Source organism: Callithrix jacchus, chromosome 3 (genome assembly GCF_049354715.1).
Source record: "Callithrix jacchus isolate 240 chromosome 3, calJac240_pri, whole genome shotgun sequence".
NCBI classification, from domain to species: Eukaryota; Metazoa; Chordata; class Mammalia; order Primates; family Cebidae; genus Callithrix; species Callithrix jacchus.
The window spans coordinates 61,570,431-61,588,665 of NC_133504.1; positions in this window are offsets into that span (position 1 = coordinate 61,570,431).

The following is an 18,235-nucleotide window of genomic DNA, read 5'->3' on the forward strand; positions in this document are numbered from 1 at the left end:
CAAGGCTGAAGTGCTTTTCAAAAATCTCTAACTCACCTACATAACGTGTAGATAATATATAATTAATAACTCACCTACATAGATGTTAGATGTTTGACACTTTTAAACAATAAACACAATAATAATACAGAAATTAGAAATGATGACTTCTGAAAAGCCCAAGCACCAGTAATACATGTTCATCCTGGAAGCTAATCAATGTTACTCCAGAGGAAAACAAATATTTTTCCTGAGTCATATACTGTCATCCTTTACTGAGAGGCAGAATGGCCTCGTGGTGTCCTCTATGGGCACTGAGTTGAGTCTTGTCTTTTCCATCTTGCAGTTGTGTGTTCTTGCCTAATTATCCAGTCTCTCCCTTCTTCATTGGAGAAACAGATCATATTCTATCATCTTTATAGGGCTACTGAATACATTGAGTTAATGTAAAAATGATCATTAGTCTTACAGTTATTTTATGTTCAAATGCATAAAAATTGATTAATTTGTTTCTAGTGGTGTAATATTAGACAGAAGTCCTTCTCTTGGATTTTCACGTGCCTCCCTTCTATATCCTAGTATTACAACATATACTCTTCTCCTACTGGGGAAGTTGTACATATTTGTATACCTTTCTAACAGGGGATAACTAAATCATGATTGTACGTGTGACCTCTTTGATGCTGCTTAATTCGCAGCTATAAAAATATATTTAAACTTGATTAAAAATTAAAATATAAGTCATAAAAACCATGAATTATCTTTGTAAAAACAAAGAATATTATTTAACTTTTTTAAATGAAACATTAATCCAAAATTCTGTCTTAGTGAAAGATACACACCTGTGAGAAAAAATTAGCATGAGAAATGAGTATCATCAGAACAAGTAAGATGTAATGCAACAAATATTGTATGATCTAAAGATATTATTTTAAAATTACAAAATGTATTTTTTTTTTTTAGTCTGAGACTCACTCTGTCACCCAGGCTGGGGTACAGTGGAGAGATCTAGGCTCTCTGATACTTCCTCCTCCCAAGTTCAAGCGATTCACCCACCTCAGCCTCCCAAGTAGCTGGGAATATGGCTGCATGCCACCACACCCAGCTAAAACTTTTTATTTTTAGTAGAGAATGGGTTTCATCATGTTGATCAGGTTGGTCTCAAACTCCCTACCTCAGGTGATCCACCCACCTCAGCCTCCCAAAATCTTGGGATTACATGCAGAAGCCACCATGCCCAACCTAAAATGTATCTTATACTATATATCAAAAAGTTATGCTCAAAACAAAGGAGAGAAAATCAAAAAGCAAAAATTTGGTTTAATTATATAGACCTAATGAGTCTAATGCACTTGCCACAGCAAGTCCCATTGAAATACCAGAGAATATCTAAAAAGGAATAAATCAGTATTATGTCAGTAAAAAAAAAAAAAATGAAATAATAACATCAGTACTTCAGAATGTAATTCCTTATAAGATTAATAAAAAATAAATCTTGTTATGCATAAACATGAACAGAATATCACAGCACAAAACCTTGCAGATATTAAAAGAAAAATGTCCAAAAAAATTCAATAGAAATTTCAAATTCAGACAAAAATTTGTGTAAGCCAAATGAGAAGCCCTTCATGCAATCATTCTAGATAACTAGTGGTTAAACCCTGAAGCCAATCTGACGGAATACCTGTGTTTTGGTCTTAGATCACCATTTTTAAGACGTTATCAATAGAAAACTGAGTATTGTAAAATGTACATATTCATATGTTGTTGATGATAATCTAAATGATTATAGCATTTTTGGGGGCATATTTCAATATCTTCTATGTTCAAAAATTCTCATATTTTGGCATAGCAATTCTGCTTCTAAAAATATTTTCTAAAAATGAATTATGTATAAAAATTGAGCCCAATTAAGTATATGATGTTTCTTAATAAACTCTGACTTACCAAGCAGTTTAAAAAGAATGTGGTAAATATATATGTTGATACAGAAGGGGTAAGATCTCCAAGAAACAGAGAATGATCAACTTAAGTTACAGGAAATTAAATTTAAGTGATATAGTATATAAAACTATCTTAGTAGACACAACATGAATAAGTAAATTTACCAATCTAAAAAGTGATTCTCAGGCATGAGTATATTGTGCCTTAATCTTTAGGAGCAAGCATTTATATATGAGCAAGTGTATATATAATTTATAATATGTTATTTAAGGGGCCTTGGGAAATTGTTGTAGTAATGGCTAGAGGAACTGATGCCATATTAGCTAAGATCATGGCGCTTCTACCTAAAGCTGAAAGCTATTGACATCTCAGGAAATCACTAAATCTGGAAGCTGATACTCACAAAACTGCCCTGCCTCTGCAAAGATAGGCACCAGCAAGAGTCATTACTTATATACAATCCCTCTTGCTCCACTTAACTCAGGATTGGAAGCGAGTCTCTGAAAGTCACATCTGAAACATAATCTGCTGTGGAGTGAGGAAAAGGTAGTTTTCAGCTTTCCAACCTGTGCAGTAGAGAAAGTCATTTTTCAAGGACATAGCAGAGAAAGTGAGTGAGTCATAACACATAATCCACCACAAAAAAATTATCTAAACATCATTTGTATTTTGAAACTTAAATTTTTGATGTTTGCATTTTAATTTTATCTTATTTAAATATTAGTGTTTACTATGTAACCGTTACTAAAGTTTAAATCATTCTTTGTTTTCAAAATTGTTAAGCAGAAACTGGTGAGCTTTCTGGGTTAATCGAAAAACCTAATCTCAACATATTATAAATTAAATTTTTATTATATTTATTTGTACTGGAGGATATGATGTGAGCAACTTTGACTTTGTACTCAGAATAGTACAAAGCAGATAGTAAACAGTTTCTGAGGAGGCAGCATAAGTGAAATTTGTTGTCCTATAAGTCAATATGGAGGTCTCAGAATTTCTTATTTTCCCCAAATTACTTTTGAGCTAAAATTAAGAAAACAGTAAAACCAATAGAGTTTGTTCTCAGTCTATTAATTCATTCTTTGATTCTTCCTTAGAATTATTATAAGACCTATATTTAGAAGTTATACCTTCTAAATGTTTTTCTTATTCTATCACCGATGCTATCACTGGCAAATCTCTGGTGTTTAGAAGAACATTATGTTCAAATACACACTCAAGAAATGAGTAAGTATGCATACTTATATTAAACTTTTGAATAAATTCACATTTTAATCATATTTAAAACAGAAATTAATACTTACATGGAGGACATCTTAACACAGTTGAATATTTAAAAAATTTACCCTACGTGGAGTTTCACATTGGTTTCTCACTTGTTCACTCCTTCCAATTTCAATGCTATGGATTTAATTTTTGACTAATTAAGTAAATTTATAAATTTCCTTACCTTAAGTAGCAGACAGTGACACCATGGTTAGGGATGTATGCTTTGGGATCTAAGCATATGTGTTTAAAAGACTGGCTCTCAGGCCAAGTGCAATGGCTCACGCCTATTATCCTAGTACTTTAGGGAGACATAAGAAGGAAGATTGCTTGAGCTCAGAGTGAGAGAGTAGCCTGGGCAACACAATGAGACACCCACCTCTACAAAAAATAAAATAATTAGCCAGGCAGGATGGCAAACACCTGTGATCCCAGCTACCCTGGAGGCTGAGATGGGAAGATCAATTGAGCCGGAGAGGTTAAGGCTACAGTGAGCCATGATTGCACCCACTGCACTTGCCAACAGAGCAAGATAATATCTCAAAACAAACAAAGAAAAAATTTGTGCTTGGAAAGTAAGCAGACATATATGTGTGTCAGCTTCCTGATCTCCAAAGTAAGGATGTTGATTACCTACTTCAAGTTCCGATGTTAGGATAAATTGAGTTTATATGTGTGTAGTACTTTGAACGATGTACATAGCCAGCTGTTAACTTATATTAACTTTTATTATTAAAAAAGAGATAAAAGATGATAATAAAACTTCTTGTACTTTAGTGTGGCTGACAGGTGATAAAGTTGCCAAATATTAAAGGCTTTTCAATTTTAAAATAGAGTCATAGTTTTATTTTACAAAAAAAAGAATGCTCCAAAATTTCTGACATTTTCCAAGTTAGAAACATTGTCAGTTATGCTACCTAGTAGATATTTTCAAGTAAAAATAATTACAAAATGTATTCCTTCAAAGTAATGTAAAACACTTTCTCTTTTTAGACAGAGTCTCCCTCTGTCACTCAGGCTGGAGTGCAGTGGCACCATATCACCTCATTGTAACCTCTGCCTCCCAGGTTCAAGATATGCCTCTGTCTCAGCCGCCTGAGTAGCTGGGATTTTACCACCACCAGACACAGCTAATTTTTGTATTTTTAGTAGACATGGGGTTTCACCATGTTGGTCAGGCTTGTCTTGAGCTCCTGACTTCCTGATCTGCCCTCCTTGGCTTCCCAAAGTGCTGGGATTACAGGCGTGAGCCACTGAATTCAACATTAAAAAAAATTAAATTAATTAATCATCAAAAAATAATATTTGGAAAATGGATGTTTGCTGGTCATTGTTATTGATTTGCATTGCAGAAAAAAACTCACACATAAAAACGCTTCTCTTTTCCCATTAAAAAATATATGAACCAACATCACTTTACCTATCTAAAAATCTTTTAGGTCTTCTTATATGTTAACGATGGTTAATTGTTTTTATATTCTAACTTTATTTACATAATACATTCTAGCAGGATTGATAAAAATCAATAGCATCCATTTATTTTGTTCATAAATTCCTCACTTAAAATTCTTGTATAATTGCATGCCTAATTTAGCTATCTTGCCAATACAGTTTCCATTAGCAGATTTAGATATGGCAGTACATGGTACATCAGTGTCCAGTAAACCAAATATACATTCTTTACCACCTCCAAGCTGTTTAACCATATCAAAGCAGTCTTACTTTCCCTGCCAGGAGTTGTGCCAAGAGACCATGACCCACCTGATATTTGTAGTCATAACCCTCTATGTTACTTCACACCGTGGTAATCAGCACTGATTCTGAGGGACTTGAAGATTAATCAGTTATGTAATCATTAACATTCTGTTAATTCATCAAGGCTAGAATAAATTGAGTTGTGCTGTTGTTATCCTCCTATAGAATGAGGAGTTTCATGGCAGCTGGACTACCTAATCTCTTATAATGATCCATGAAGATTTTGCGAACTACTTACTCCATATTTGTCAGGGTATTTTTAACTATTTAAGTACTTCTTCTATGATTTTAATTGCCCTGAGGTTTTGTTTTGTTTTTTCTGTTTTTTGCCTTTTTAATGTTTCCTTTTTCCTCAATTATTCTAATCTTTTTACGATCATGCAATTTCATAAAGGTTTCTTGGTAAAGAGATTCATGACAAACTTTCTCACATTATATTACCTCCCCTCAAAAAATAAAGTCACAAAATAAGCCTAAGTAATTAGAACACCATTTATCACATCAATCATTACTTGCATCAAAGGTATCGCTTGCAGAAACTTGAGTAACATTATGTAATCAAACGATAGTGTTGCATTCTCAATGTTTCAGCAGCCTTAATATTCCATTTAATGTCTAAAGGTAGAGTAGAACAATTGTCTTGTATCAATATTGGGAGTTGATCCATCTGTTCACATTTCTGCAAAAGATGCTGTTTTATGAAGGTCTTCAGTAAGACCAAACATGGGTTTCCATTTGGCAGTAGCTAATGCAGGAATAATGGCTTCTTGCTCATTTATAAATAAAATTAACTTTAATTGTGGCTAGGCATGTTGTTAACACCAGTTCAGAAATGGATTTATCTCTTAACTGAGTATCTTCATGCTTTCTATTCAAGAAGTCTCTTGATTTCCTCTCTTTGAGACATATATTATCTTTCTACGATTAGTGATAAGATGGGGACATCGTTTCAATCAAAACAGGTATCTGCAAAGTTCCCGTCTGATGTTATATCCCTGCATGTACAGATGAGTCGCTGCCTGTGATTTAAATCTGGCAGACTTCGGCTACTTGTTTTTATCTAATCATCAAAGTGGGTAAAAGCTGCCAAAGTACCACATAGTTAACTGACCTGTACTTTGTTTGAATTTCTTTTGTAATCTTTTAGTAAATTTCTTCCATGCATCTACCAACTGTATGTCCTATTATTTTTATTAATCTTTTTTTTCTTTCTTTCCTTTTCTTTTTTCTTTTTCTTTTCTTTTGATAGAGTCTTGATCTATCACACAGTTTGGAGTGCAGTGGAGTGATCTCTGCTCACTGCAACCTCCATCTCCCAGATTCAAGAGATTCTCACACCTTAGTCTTCCGAGTAACTGGGATTATAGGCCCATCTCACCAAACCTGGCTAATTTTTGTATGTTTTGGTACAGATGGGATTTTGCCATGTTGACCAGGTTGGACACAAACTCTTGGTTTTAAGTGATTGGCCCACCTTGGCCTCCGAAAGTGCTGGAATTAAGGCATGAGCTACCATGCCTGGTCTCTGTGTCCTATTATTAAGCTTTTTCTCCCAGCAGTGATCAAAGCTCTTGAGCAACCTCACACCAGAGATGGACAGGAAGCCATCCTGACAACAAATGATTCCCTCTTCCTCATCCTTCTCTCTCCCAAATAAAGCCTAAATCATAATTTAAATTATAGATTTAAGATTTTTTTCATTTTTTTTTCTGCGTACATTGCCAATGCCACCAATTACGCAATTACAAAATTGCAAGAATTCATAAGACTTACAGAGCATGTTTGCATGTGATTATATGAAAGTAAAAAATATAGCACAACAAGAGGAAGAAAGCACATAGAAAGGTCTGAATACTTTCAAGTGTAGACCTGCCCACATATTCCTGCCTTGAATATTCCCATATTCCACAGGATATTCTTTGTCTTTAGATTATGAACTACCACTGAAAGTGAGAGGTATCTTTATTTCAAGCAAGTATGGGCAAAATTTTGTACAGAATTTATCATATCCCATTAGTTACATAGCTAAATCTAGCTTTCATAACTGTTTAAGCTTGGTGTAAACCAGTCAATACATCCTTAAACAGTGTGGACAAGCTAGCCCTAATTACCTTTCAGTTTCAAGCTTTAAACAGCACAATGCAAACTCCAAGTTAGTATCTCCCATGTTTATTTTGACAAAGGGTCATACTAGACTTCCATAACTATCTCAGTTCAGTTGTAAGATAACCTTGTTTTATGCATAGTCAAAAACAAAATATGAGGGAATTATTCTTTCTTCCAAAACTTACACATTCTAATTTGCAGTTTGTTACATAGTATTGTTTTGCATTGTCAAATTTAGTATATTCACTTTGTGTTATTTAACCATTCATAATTCAGTGATTTTTTTTCCTATAGCTTGTTTCTACACATTGAATATAAACATTTAAATGTAATTATTACTATATTATGAGATGTAATCAAATGCAGCAATAATTTAAATATTATTGCTCAAAGGAGACTTTACCAAGAATCAAGATCTTAATAATTTTTCTTTACTTAATCTGGATAATAATCATCTAAATTTTTTTCTTATTTTCTATATTGTCCTTTTCCTTCAATTGCCTTTTTTATTTCATTGAAATAATTTAAGTATTTTTGCAATAGGATATATAAATACAGATATCCAAATGTTTTAATGGCCAGTGTGCCTAATTGCCTCTCTCACTTTTAATCTTAGTGTGTTTTTCTCTTCTTATGAGATTTAAAATTATTTCATTAAATTTCAGAATGTAGTGTTGTAGATGAGAAGTCTGTAATCAGTCTGATTGTTTTCTCGTGTAGATAGGCTGAAATTTTTTGTGTTGTTTTAGTTTTTCTTTTTCCCAAGAAGGGTTTCAGGATGCTTGAGAATGTTGCATGGTTTGGTATAGATGTGGATCCAATTTCAGTCACATATCTTGGATCTCTGGGGTGATTCATTCCTTAGAGTTCTATAATGAGACTCATTGCAATGTTATCCAATTACTCATTGCAAGTTTTGTAATGAAAGACACAATGAAATAATGTCTGTTGGGGTTTTACCATCCCTGTCTTTGCATTCATCTATTGACTGCAAGCTTATATTTTTTTTTTGTTTTGTTTTTGGTTTTTTTTGTTTTAATTTTTTATTTGATTATAGGTTTTGGGGTACATGAGCAGAGCATGCAAGACAGTTGCGTAGGTACACACATGGCAGTGTGCTTTGCTTTTCTTCTCCCCTTCACCCACATTTGGCATTTCTCCCCAGGCTATCCCTCCCCACCTCCCCCTCCCACTGGCCCTCCCCTTTTCCCCCCAATAGACCCCACTGTTTAGTACTCCCCTTTCTGTGTCCATGTGTTCTCATTTTTCATCACCCACCTATGAGTGAGAACATGCGGTGTTTCATTTTCTGTTCTTGTGTCAGTTTGCTGAGGATGATGTTCTCCAGATTCATCCATGTCCCTACAAACGACACGAACTCATCATTTCTGATTGCTGCATATATTCCATGGTGTATATGTGCCACATTTTTCCAATCCAGTCTATTATCAATGGGCATTTGGGTTGATTCCAGGTCTTTGCTATTGTAAACAGTGCTGCAATGAACATTCGTGACATGTGTCCTTATAGTAGAACGATTTATAGTCTTTTGGATATATACCCAGTAATGGGATTGCTGGGTCAAATGGAATTTCTATTTCTAAGGCCTTGAGGAATTGCCACACTGTCTTCCACAATGGTTGAACTAATTTACACTCCCACCAACAGTGTAAAAGTGTTCCTTTTTCTCCACATCCTCTCCAGCATCTGTTGTCTCCAGATTTTTTAATGATCGCCATTCTAACTGGCGTGAGATGGTATCTCAATGTGGTTTTGATTTGCATCTCTCTGATGACCAGTGACGATGAGCATTTTTTCATATGATTGTTGGCCTCATATATGTCTTCTTTCGTGAAGTATCTGTTCATATCCTTTGCCCACTTTTGAATGGGCTTGTTTGTTTTTTTCCTGTAAATCTGTTTGAGTTCTTTGTAAATTCTGGATATCAGCCCTTTGTCAGATGGGTAGGCTGCGAAAATTTTTTCCCATTCTGTTGGTTGCCGATCCACTCTAGTGACTGTTTCTTTTGCCGTGCAGAAGCTGTGGAGTTTCATTAGGTCCCATTTGTCTATTTTGGCTTTTGTTGCCAATGCTTTTGGTGTTTTGTTCATGAAGTCCTTGCCTACTCCTATGTCCTGGATAGTTTTGCCTAGACTTCCTTCTAGGGTTTTTATGGTGCCAGGTCTTATGTTTAAGTCTTTAATCCATCTGGAGTTAATTTTAGTGTAAGGTGTCAGGAAGGGGTCCAGTTTCTGCTTTCTGCACATGGCTAGCCAGTTTTCCCAACACCATTTGTTAAACATGGAATCCTTGCCCCATTGCTTGTTTTTGTCAGGTTTATCAAAGATTGTATAGTTGTAGATATGTTGTGTTGCCTCCGGTGCCTCTGTTTTGTTCCATTGGTCTATATCTCTGTTTTGGTACCAGTACCATGCTGTTTTGATTACTGTAGCCTTGTAGTATAGTTTGAAATCCGGTAGTGTGATGCCCCCCGCTGTGTTCTTTTTGCTTAGAATTGACTTGGCTATGTGGGCTCTCTTTTGGTTCCATATGAAGTTCATGGTGGTTTTTTCCAGTTCTGTGAAGAAAGTCAATGGTAGCTTGATGGGGATAGCATTGATTCTGTAAATTACTTTGGGCAGTATAGCCATTTTCACGATATTAATTCTTCCTAACCATGAACATGGAATGTTTCTCCATCTGTTTGTGTCCTCTCTGATTTCGTTGAGCAGTGGTTTGTAGTTCTCCTTGAAGAGGTCCCTTACGTTCCTTGTGAGTTGTATTCCAAGGTATTTTATTCTTTTTGTAGCAATTGCGAATGGCAGTTCGCTCTTGATTTGGCTTTCTTTAAGTCTGTTATTGGTGTAGACGAATGCTTGTGATTTTTGCACATTGATTTTATATCCTGAGACTTTGCTGAAGTTGTTTATCAGTTTCAGGAGTTTTTGGGCTGAGGCAATGGGGTCTTCTATGTATACTATCATGTCGTCTGCAAATAGAGACAATTTGGCTTCCACCTTTCCTATTTGAATACCCTTTATTTCTTTTTCTTGCCTGATTGCTCTGGCTAGAACTTCCAGTACTATATTGAATAGGAGTGGTGAGAGAGGGCATCCTTGTCTAGTGCCAGATTTCAAAGGGAATGCTTCCAGTTTTTGCCCATTCAGTATGATATTGGCTGTTGGTTTGTCATAAATAGCTTTTATTACTTTGAGATACGTTCCATCGATACCGAGTTTATTGAGGGTTTTTAGCATAAAGGGCTGTTGAATTTTGTCAAATGCCTTCTCTGCGTCAATTGAGATAATCATGTGGTTTTTGTTTTTGGTTCTGTTTATGTGGTGAATTACGTTGATAGACTTGCGTATGTTGAACCAGCCTTGCATCCCTGGGATGAATCCTACTTGATCATGATGAATAAGTTTTTTGATTTGCTGTTGCAATCGGCTTGCCAATATTTTATTGAAGATTTTTGCATCTATGTTCATCATGGATATTGGCCTGAAGTTTTCTTTTCTCGTTGGGTCTCTGCTGGGTTTTGGTTTCAGGATGATGTTGGTCTCATACAATGATTTGGAAAGGATTCCCTCTTTTTGGATTGTTTGAAATAGTTTTAGAAGGAATGGTACCAGCTCCTCCTTGTGTGTCTGGTAGAATTCGGCTGTGAACCCATCTGGACCCTGGCTTTTTTTTGTGAGGTAGGCTCTTAATTGCTGCCTCAACTTCAGACCTTGTTATTGGTCTATTCATAGTTTCAGCTTCCTCCTGGTTTAGGCTTGGGAGGACACAGGAGTCCAGGAATTTATCCGTTTCTTCCAGGTTTACTAGTTTATGCGAATATAGTTGTTTGTAATATTCTCTGATGATGGTTTGAATTTCTGTGGAATCTGTGGTGATTTCCCCTTTATCATTTTTTATTGCATCTATTTGGTTGTTCTCTCTTTTATTTTTAATCAATCTGGCTAGTGGTCTGTCTATTTTGTTGATCTTTTCAAAAAACCAGCTCTTGGATTTATTGATTTTTTGAAGGGTTTTTCGTGTCTCAATCTCCTTCAGCTCAGCTCTGATCTTAGTAATTTCTTGTCTTCTGCTGGGTTTTGAGTTTTTTTGATCTTGCTCCTCTAGCTCTTTCAATTTTGACGATAGGGTGTCAATTTTGGATCTCTCCATTCTCCTCATATGGGCACTTATTGCTATATACTTTCCTCTAGAGACTGCTTTAAATGTGTCCCAGAGGTTCTGCCACGTTGTGTCTTCGTTCTCATTGGTTTTGAAGAACTTCTTTATTTCTGCCTTCATTTCGTTGTTTACCCAGTCAACATTCAAGAGCCAGTTGTTCAGTTTCCATGAAGCTGTGCGGTTCTGGGTCGGTTTCTGAATTCTGAGTTCTAACTTGATTGCACTATGGTCTGAGAGGCTGTTTGTTATGATTTCAGTTGTTTTGCATTTGTTGAGCAGTGCTTTACTTCCAATTATGTGGTCAATTTTAGAGTAGGTGTGATGTGGTGCTGAGAAGAATGTGTATTCTGTGGATTTGGGGTGGAGAGTTCTGTAAATGTCCACCAGGTTTGCTTGCTCCAGGTCTGAGTTCAAGCCCTGGATATCCTTGTTGATTTTCTGTCTGGTTGATCTGTCTAGTATTGACAGTGGAGTGTTAAAGTCTCCCACTATTATTGTGTGGGAGTCTAAGTCCTTTTGTAAGTCATTAAGAACTTGCCTTATGTATCTGGGTGCTCCTGTGTTGGGTCCATATATGTTTAGGATTGTTAGCTCTTCTTGTTGTATCGATCCTTTTACCATTATGTAATGGCCTTCTTTGTCTCTTTTGATCTTTGTTGCTTTAAAGTCTATTTTATCAGAGATGAGAATTGCAACTCCTGCTTTTTTTTGCTTTCCATTAGCTTGGTACATCTTCTTCCATCCCTTATTTTGAGCGTTTGTGCATCCTTGCATGTGAGATGGGTTTCCTGGATACAGCACACTGATAGGTTTTGGATTTTTATCCAATTTGCCAGTCTGTGTCTTTTGATTGGTGCATTTAGTCCATTTACATTTAGGGTTAATATTGTTATGTGTGAATTTGATACTGCCATTTTGATTCTAAGTGGCTGTTTTGCCTGTTAGTTGTTGTAGATTCTTCATTATGTTGAAGCTCTTTAGCATTCAGTGTGATTTTGGAATGGCTGGTACTGATTGAGCCTTTCTATGTGTAGTGCCTCTTTTAGGAACTCTTGTAAAGCAGGCCTGGTGGTGACAAAATCTCTGAGTACTTGCTTGTTCACAAAGGATTTTATTCTTCCTTCACTTCTGAAGCTCAGTTTGGCTGGATATGAAATTCTGGGTTGAAAGTTCTTTTCTTTAAGAATGTTGAATATTGGCCCCCACTCTCTTCTGGCTTGTAGTGTTTCTGCCGAGAGATCTGCTGTGAGTCTGATGGGCTTCCCTTTGTGGGTGACCCGACCTTTCTCTCTGGCTGCCCTTAGTATTCTCTCCTTTATTTCAACCCTGTTGAATCTGACGATTATGTGCCTTGGGGTTGCTCTTCTTGCGGAATATCTTTGTGGTGTTCTCTGTATTTCCTGCAATTGAGTGTTGGCTTGTCTTGCTAGGTGGGGGAAATTTTCCTGGATGATGTCCTGAAGAGTATTTTCCAGCTGGGATTCATTCTCTTCGTCCCCTTCTGGTACACCTATCAAACGTAGGTTAGGTCTTTTCACATAGTCCCACATTTCTTGGAGACTTTGTTCATTCCTTTTTGCGCTTTTTTCTCTGATCTTGGTTTCTCGTTTTATTTCATTGAGTTGGTCTTCGACTTCAGATATTCTTTCTTCTGCTTGGTCAATTCGGCTATTGAAACTTGTGTTTGCTTCGCGAAGTTCTCGTATTGTGTTTTTCAGCTCCTTTAATTCATTCATATTCCTCTCTAAGGTATCCATTCTTGTTATCATTTCCTCGAATCTTTTTTCAAATCTTTTTTCAAGGTTCTTAGTTTCTTTGCATTGATTTAATACATGATCTTTTAGCTCACAAAAGTTTCTCATTATCCATCTTCTGAAGTCTAATTCCGTCATTTCGTCACAGTCATTCTCCGTCCAGCTTTGCTCCCTTGCTGGTGAGGAGTTTTGGTCCTTTCTAGGAGGCGAGGTGTTCTGGTTTCGGGTGTTTTCCTCCTTTTTGTGCTGGTTTCTTCCCATCTTTGTGGATTTGTCCGCTGGTCGTCTGCGTAGTTGCTGACTTTTCGTTTGTGTCTCTGAGTGGACACCCAGTATGTTGATGATGAAGAATTTCTGTTGCTTGGTTTTCCTTCTACCATTCTAGCCCCTTCGCTGTACGACTGCTGAGGTCCGCTCCAGACCCTGCTTGTCTGGGCTGCACCTCTAGTAGCTGTGGCACAGCGAGGGATGCTACCAGTTTCTTTTTCTGCTCTCTTTGTCCCAGGATGATGCCTGCCTAATGTCAGTCTTTTGGATATAGAGGGGTCAGGGAGCTGCTTGAGGAGACAGTTTGTACTTTATAGGGGTTTAATTGCTGAGCTGTGCACTCTGTTGTTCATTCAGGGCTGTTAGGCTGCTATGTTTTATTCTGCTGCAACAGAGCTCATTAAAAAACCCTTTTTTTTTTTTTCTCAAATGCTCTGTGTTGAGGGGTTTGGGCTTTATTTTTGGATGTCCGATCAGGTGTCCTGCCCAGCTAGAAGGCAGACTAGCCACTGTTTGGCTGCCGAGGCTCCGCCCTGCTGTTGTGTGATTCCCGCTGTTCCTGCCGGCTCTGCTGTGGTCTCCGCCACGCCCTGCGGCGGAGTCTCTTCGTTGTAGCATGTTGCCTCAGCAATGGCAGGCTGCGTCAGCAGTGGGCGTGTATCTCAGTAGGGACGGGTTGCCTCGGCAACGGCTGGCTGCGTCAGCAATGGGCGTGTATCTCAGTTGGGGCGGGTTGCCTCGGTAGTGGTGGACGCCCCTCCCCCACAGAGCGTCTCGGACCGTCTGCTCGGGATAGTTTGAAATCGCGGTTTTGTTCGTCCCACTGGGCATCCCAATCCCTGCAATCCCCTGGGCTGGCCTACTGTCCAAGTCTCGTTCAGTCTCAAGTCCAGCCCTCTCAATTCTCAGGTTGCCGGTTCAACAGGGCACCCGGACAAGCACGCCCTGTGGGGATTGCTGGGTAGGGCCGGCCACCGCCGCCCCGGCTGCTGGCTTCGCCAGGCAGACCTACTGTCTGGCATCCCGTGTCTTTTTTATACTTGGGAGTTTCCCCGTTCTGTGGGCAACAAAGATCAGTCTGGAAATGCCACTCTGACTCACCGTTTGCGGATTCAACGAGAAGAGCTCCAATCCTGGGTTGTTCTCACAGCGCCATCTTGAGTCCGAGCCACGCTTATAATTTCTTAGCCCTCTCAAATCAGCAGAATGAAGCATATATATATATATATATATATATATTTTTTTTTTTTTTTTTTTTGAGATGGAGTTTCGCTTTTGTTACCCAGGCTGGAGTGCAATGGCGTTATCTCAGCTCACCGCAACCTCCGCCTCCTGGGTTCAGGCAATTCTCCTGCCTCAGCCTCCTGAGTAGCTGGGATTACAGGCACGAGCCACCGTGCCCAGCTAATTTTTTTGTATTTTAGTAGAGACGGGGTTTCACCATGTTGACCAAGATAGTCTCGATCTCTTGACCTCGTGATCCACCTGCCTCGGCCTCCCAAAGTGCTGGGATTACAGGCTTGAGCCACCGCACCCAGCCTGAAGCATATTTTAAAATAAAAAAAAATTAATCTATACTCATAGAAATTATTGTAACTGTTATTACAGACAATATTATTGTCTGAAAAGCATAGAAATTCAAATTACTATAAAGGTTTTTCACAGAAAAATAGCTATAATTCACATTGTGAAATATAATTATAGTATAATATGTAATATATTATTATACTTAATTTATTTCTAAGTTTGTAGTTATAGAAACTTAAAACAAGGTCATAAATTCTACCCAATAATATAAAATAGAAAATAAGACAAAAAATAATTATAAAATGGTGATGAGTAGAAGAGTGGTTTTCTACGTGGTGCAAAAGTTCCTGTAGAAAAAAAAAAACAAGTGTAAACATTAGATCCATTAAAATCTGATCAATAATTTTTTTCAGTTATGTATTGCTAAAATCTATTTTCTCTGACCACGTAATCATGTTTATTCCCACAATAAAGCAATAATAGTTGGGCAGTGCATACTATCTGTAAGTCCTATATTAGTGGCATATTATTTCTCCTTTAACCATGTAGCAATTTAGTGAAATGAATTGTACTTCAGACTTGCCAAGGTCAGATAGTTTGGGGTTGGGCGCTCAGTGTCCCTACTTAAAGCTTAACACCTTCATCTAATCAGTCTTACTAAAACTTGGGTTTGACATCTTCAAAATGGGGGAAATGATGCCCTTCCTGCTGCGTTGCAATGACATGAAATGCCCTCTATAAAATATTTGGCATTTAGTGCTTCCCAAATTTCCTTTTACTTGCTTCCTTTCTGTATGTTCTGGACTAATCTAAAAGAAAATTTGACTATCTTCTCTCTAATGACATTTCTTTATTAGTTTACTTATTTTCATTTCTTTTTCTCTAGTAAACATACTGTGTTTTTTTTTGTGAAAGAGGCGTATGCATCCTAAGGTTATTAAATTAAGCTGTAGATTTATGTGTCTAGTGGCTGAGATTGTGAGTGAGCATAATTGTAGAAAGCTTCCTGAAGATGGAGAGCACTGAGATGAAGCAGATAGGTAAAGATGTTGTTTGGCAATTAGAATGGGGAGATGCTATTAGGATGTGTATCAATAAAATGTTTGCATATCCTCAATGTCTCACGTATTAATTATTCAAGGAATCCATGAAATAGAAATGCTAAATTGACAAGCCACAGCATTAGTACTCTAATATAGAATAGCATGCTAAAGATTTAAATCACAGCACCTTTTTTTTGTCCCCATAAACAACACTATAAAACTGAAAAAAAAAAAAAATTAGCTTCTCCTGGGTTTAGCTCTTTCAAATGAAAAGAGTTTGACACTTTCTCTTACTTTTTGAAATGTTACTTTCATCTTTTTCTCTACAAGTAGAAATTTTATTTAATATATTTTAAATGTATAATATATGAGGAAAGATTATGAAAGTTTTTAAAAAGATGTTAGATATAACAGGAGCAAACATTCATAAATATATACTATGTACTGGTCATTTTATACATAATTTTTCTGAGAAGTAGGTGTTTTTAACCCAGTTTTAATATGAAGGAAGGGATGCTTCAATTTAAGTGACTTCCTCAAAGCCACACAGTTAATGTGTAGTGTAGAGGGACACAAAGTAGGCCAGATGATTGCCTTGTTTTAATTATTTCTAGTTCAATCTTCTGTTGATAGTGGCTTGAGAGCTCCAGAACGTATGGACCTCATTTGACTTTGAGATATAGCCGGAAGAAAAATATGTTAAATGAGAATAAAGATGATATATATATTTAGTATGCTCTAAATGAGATAATATTATGGCATGCTAATTTTGTATCTACATTATAAAATTCTCTTCAGTCATGACTATGAATGAAAGAAACATGTTGCTGAAATTTTAATTTCTTTTTTTATTTACTAATAAATACAATGATGAGCTTTCCAATATTCAACTTCAAACTTAATATTTCAACATTGGATATTGAATATAGATTACAACTTAATATATCCAAAGAATAAATGTTAGTTTATTTCTCCAAAAACCTACTTTTGTCTTAGTTTTTCCCACCCCAGCACATTTCAATGTTTATCTAGAACCTAGGCTTCAAATAATATCCACTCTTGACTTGTCCATGACCTCAGCATGTTCCATTAGCTCTAAATACCTACAGACAATCACATCTCATCACTACCTGACTTTCAACATTGTAGTGGCAGACACTGTCACAATTGTTTTTACTTTGAATTGTTTAAATTACTACTGTCTAGTCCTGTTTTTGTTTTTTTCTACCACCTGCAGTGGGTTGGATAGTGTCCTCCAAAATTTCAGGTCCATCTTGGACTTCAGAATGTGACCTTATTTGGAAATAGGGTCTTTTTTGCATATGCAATTAGTTAAGAATCTCAAGATTAAAGCTTCCTAGATTTGGTTAGGGTAAAACCTGAATCCAATGAATCATGTTTTCATAAGAAGGTAGGAGGACCCAGAGAAGTAAAAGGAGAAGAAAATATGAAGAGGCAATATATGACAACATTGTCTCTACCTTAGGAACTCTTTCTTATCTTTGTCTGACATATTCTGTCCCTAACATCTTTAGGTATCTGATTATCTTTTTTTATTTAGTCATCACTCAAATACCACAGAGTTCTTCTTGATCATTCGATCTAAAACCATCCATACATATATCATATATCTCTCTTTATTTTTAAAAAAGATTTAAAAGCATCTGAAATTATTTTCTTTTTTTGTTTACTTTTTTTTTAAACTTCAATTATTTTAAACTTCATCAATGGTATTCACAATGATCAAAAGAGGAGTACCTAGGAGGTGGTCAATAAATTGATGATTAATTGACTGAAGTAGTTAGCTTCAGTCAAAGTAAGTATAGAAAGAAGGCATAGCCATTGTAAGCTGAACTGGGGCAAGTGGGAACTCTGAAAAGAAATCCTTATTGACATCAGCTGACATTTGAAAAGAAAAGAATCTGCCATCTAAATATATTCATTATTTCTTTGTCTCCCTGTCTCATATTTGTCATTTATATATTAACACCAGAATAAGGAACCCAAGGCAAAACCAAAAACAAAGCTCACTGAAGATAGTAGTGCAACACATACGAATATCCTGGAAGAGTTTAAAATTTCATATGTTCCATGGTGCTACAGGCAGGTAATAATAATTGTCAGTAGCAGTTGCCCAGAATACAAAGATTCACAGCAATATCAATGAAGTTCAGTGAATGTTAATGTAAGATAAGTAATTGTTTTAATGCAGTAGTTCTTTAAGTTTTCTAAATCAATAGGAACAAGAAAGAAAGAAGGCAAATTTTGGAGACTTTACTAAGATGGTATTGGCCTTTAAACCACAAGGTCACTTTGAAGGGTGCTCAAATTCTTTTTGGTTGCCCGTGACATATATTATATGTTACTTTTAGAAACTTTGTTGAAGAATCCCAAGGTGATTCCCTTCTGTTGGCC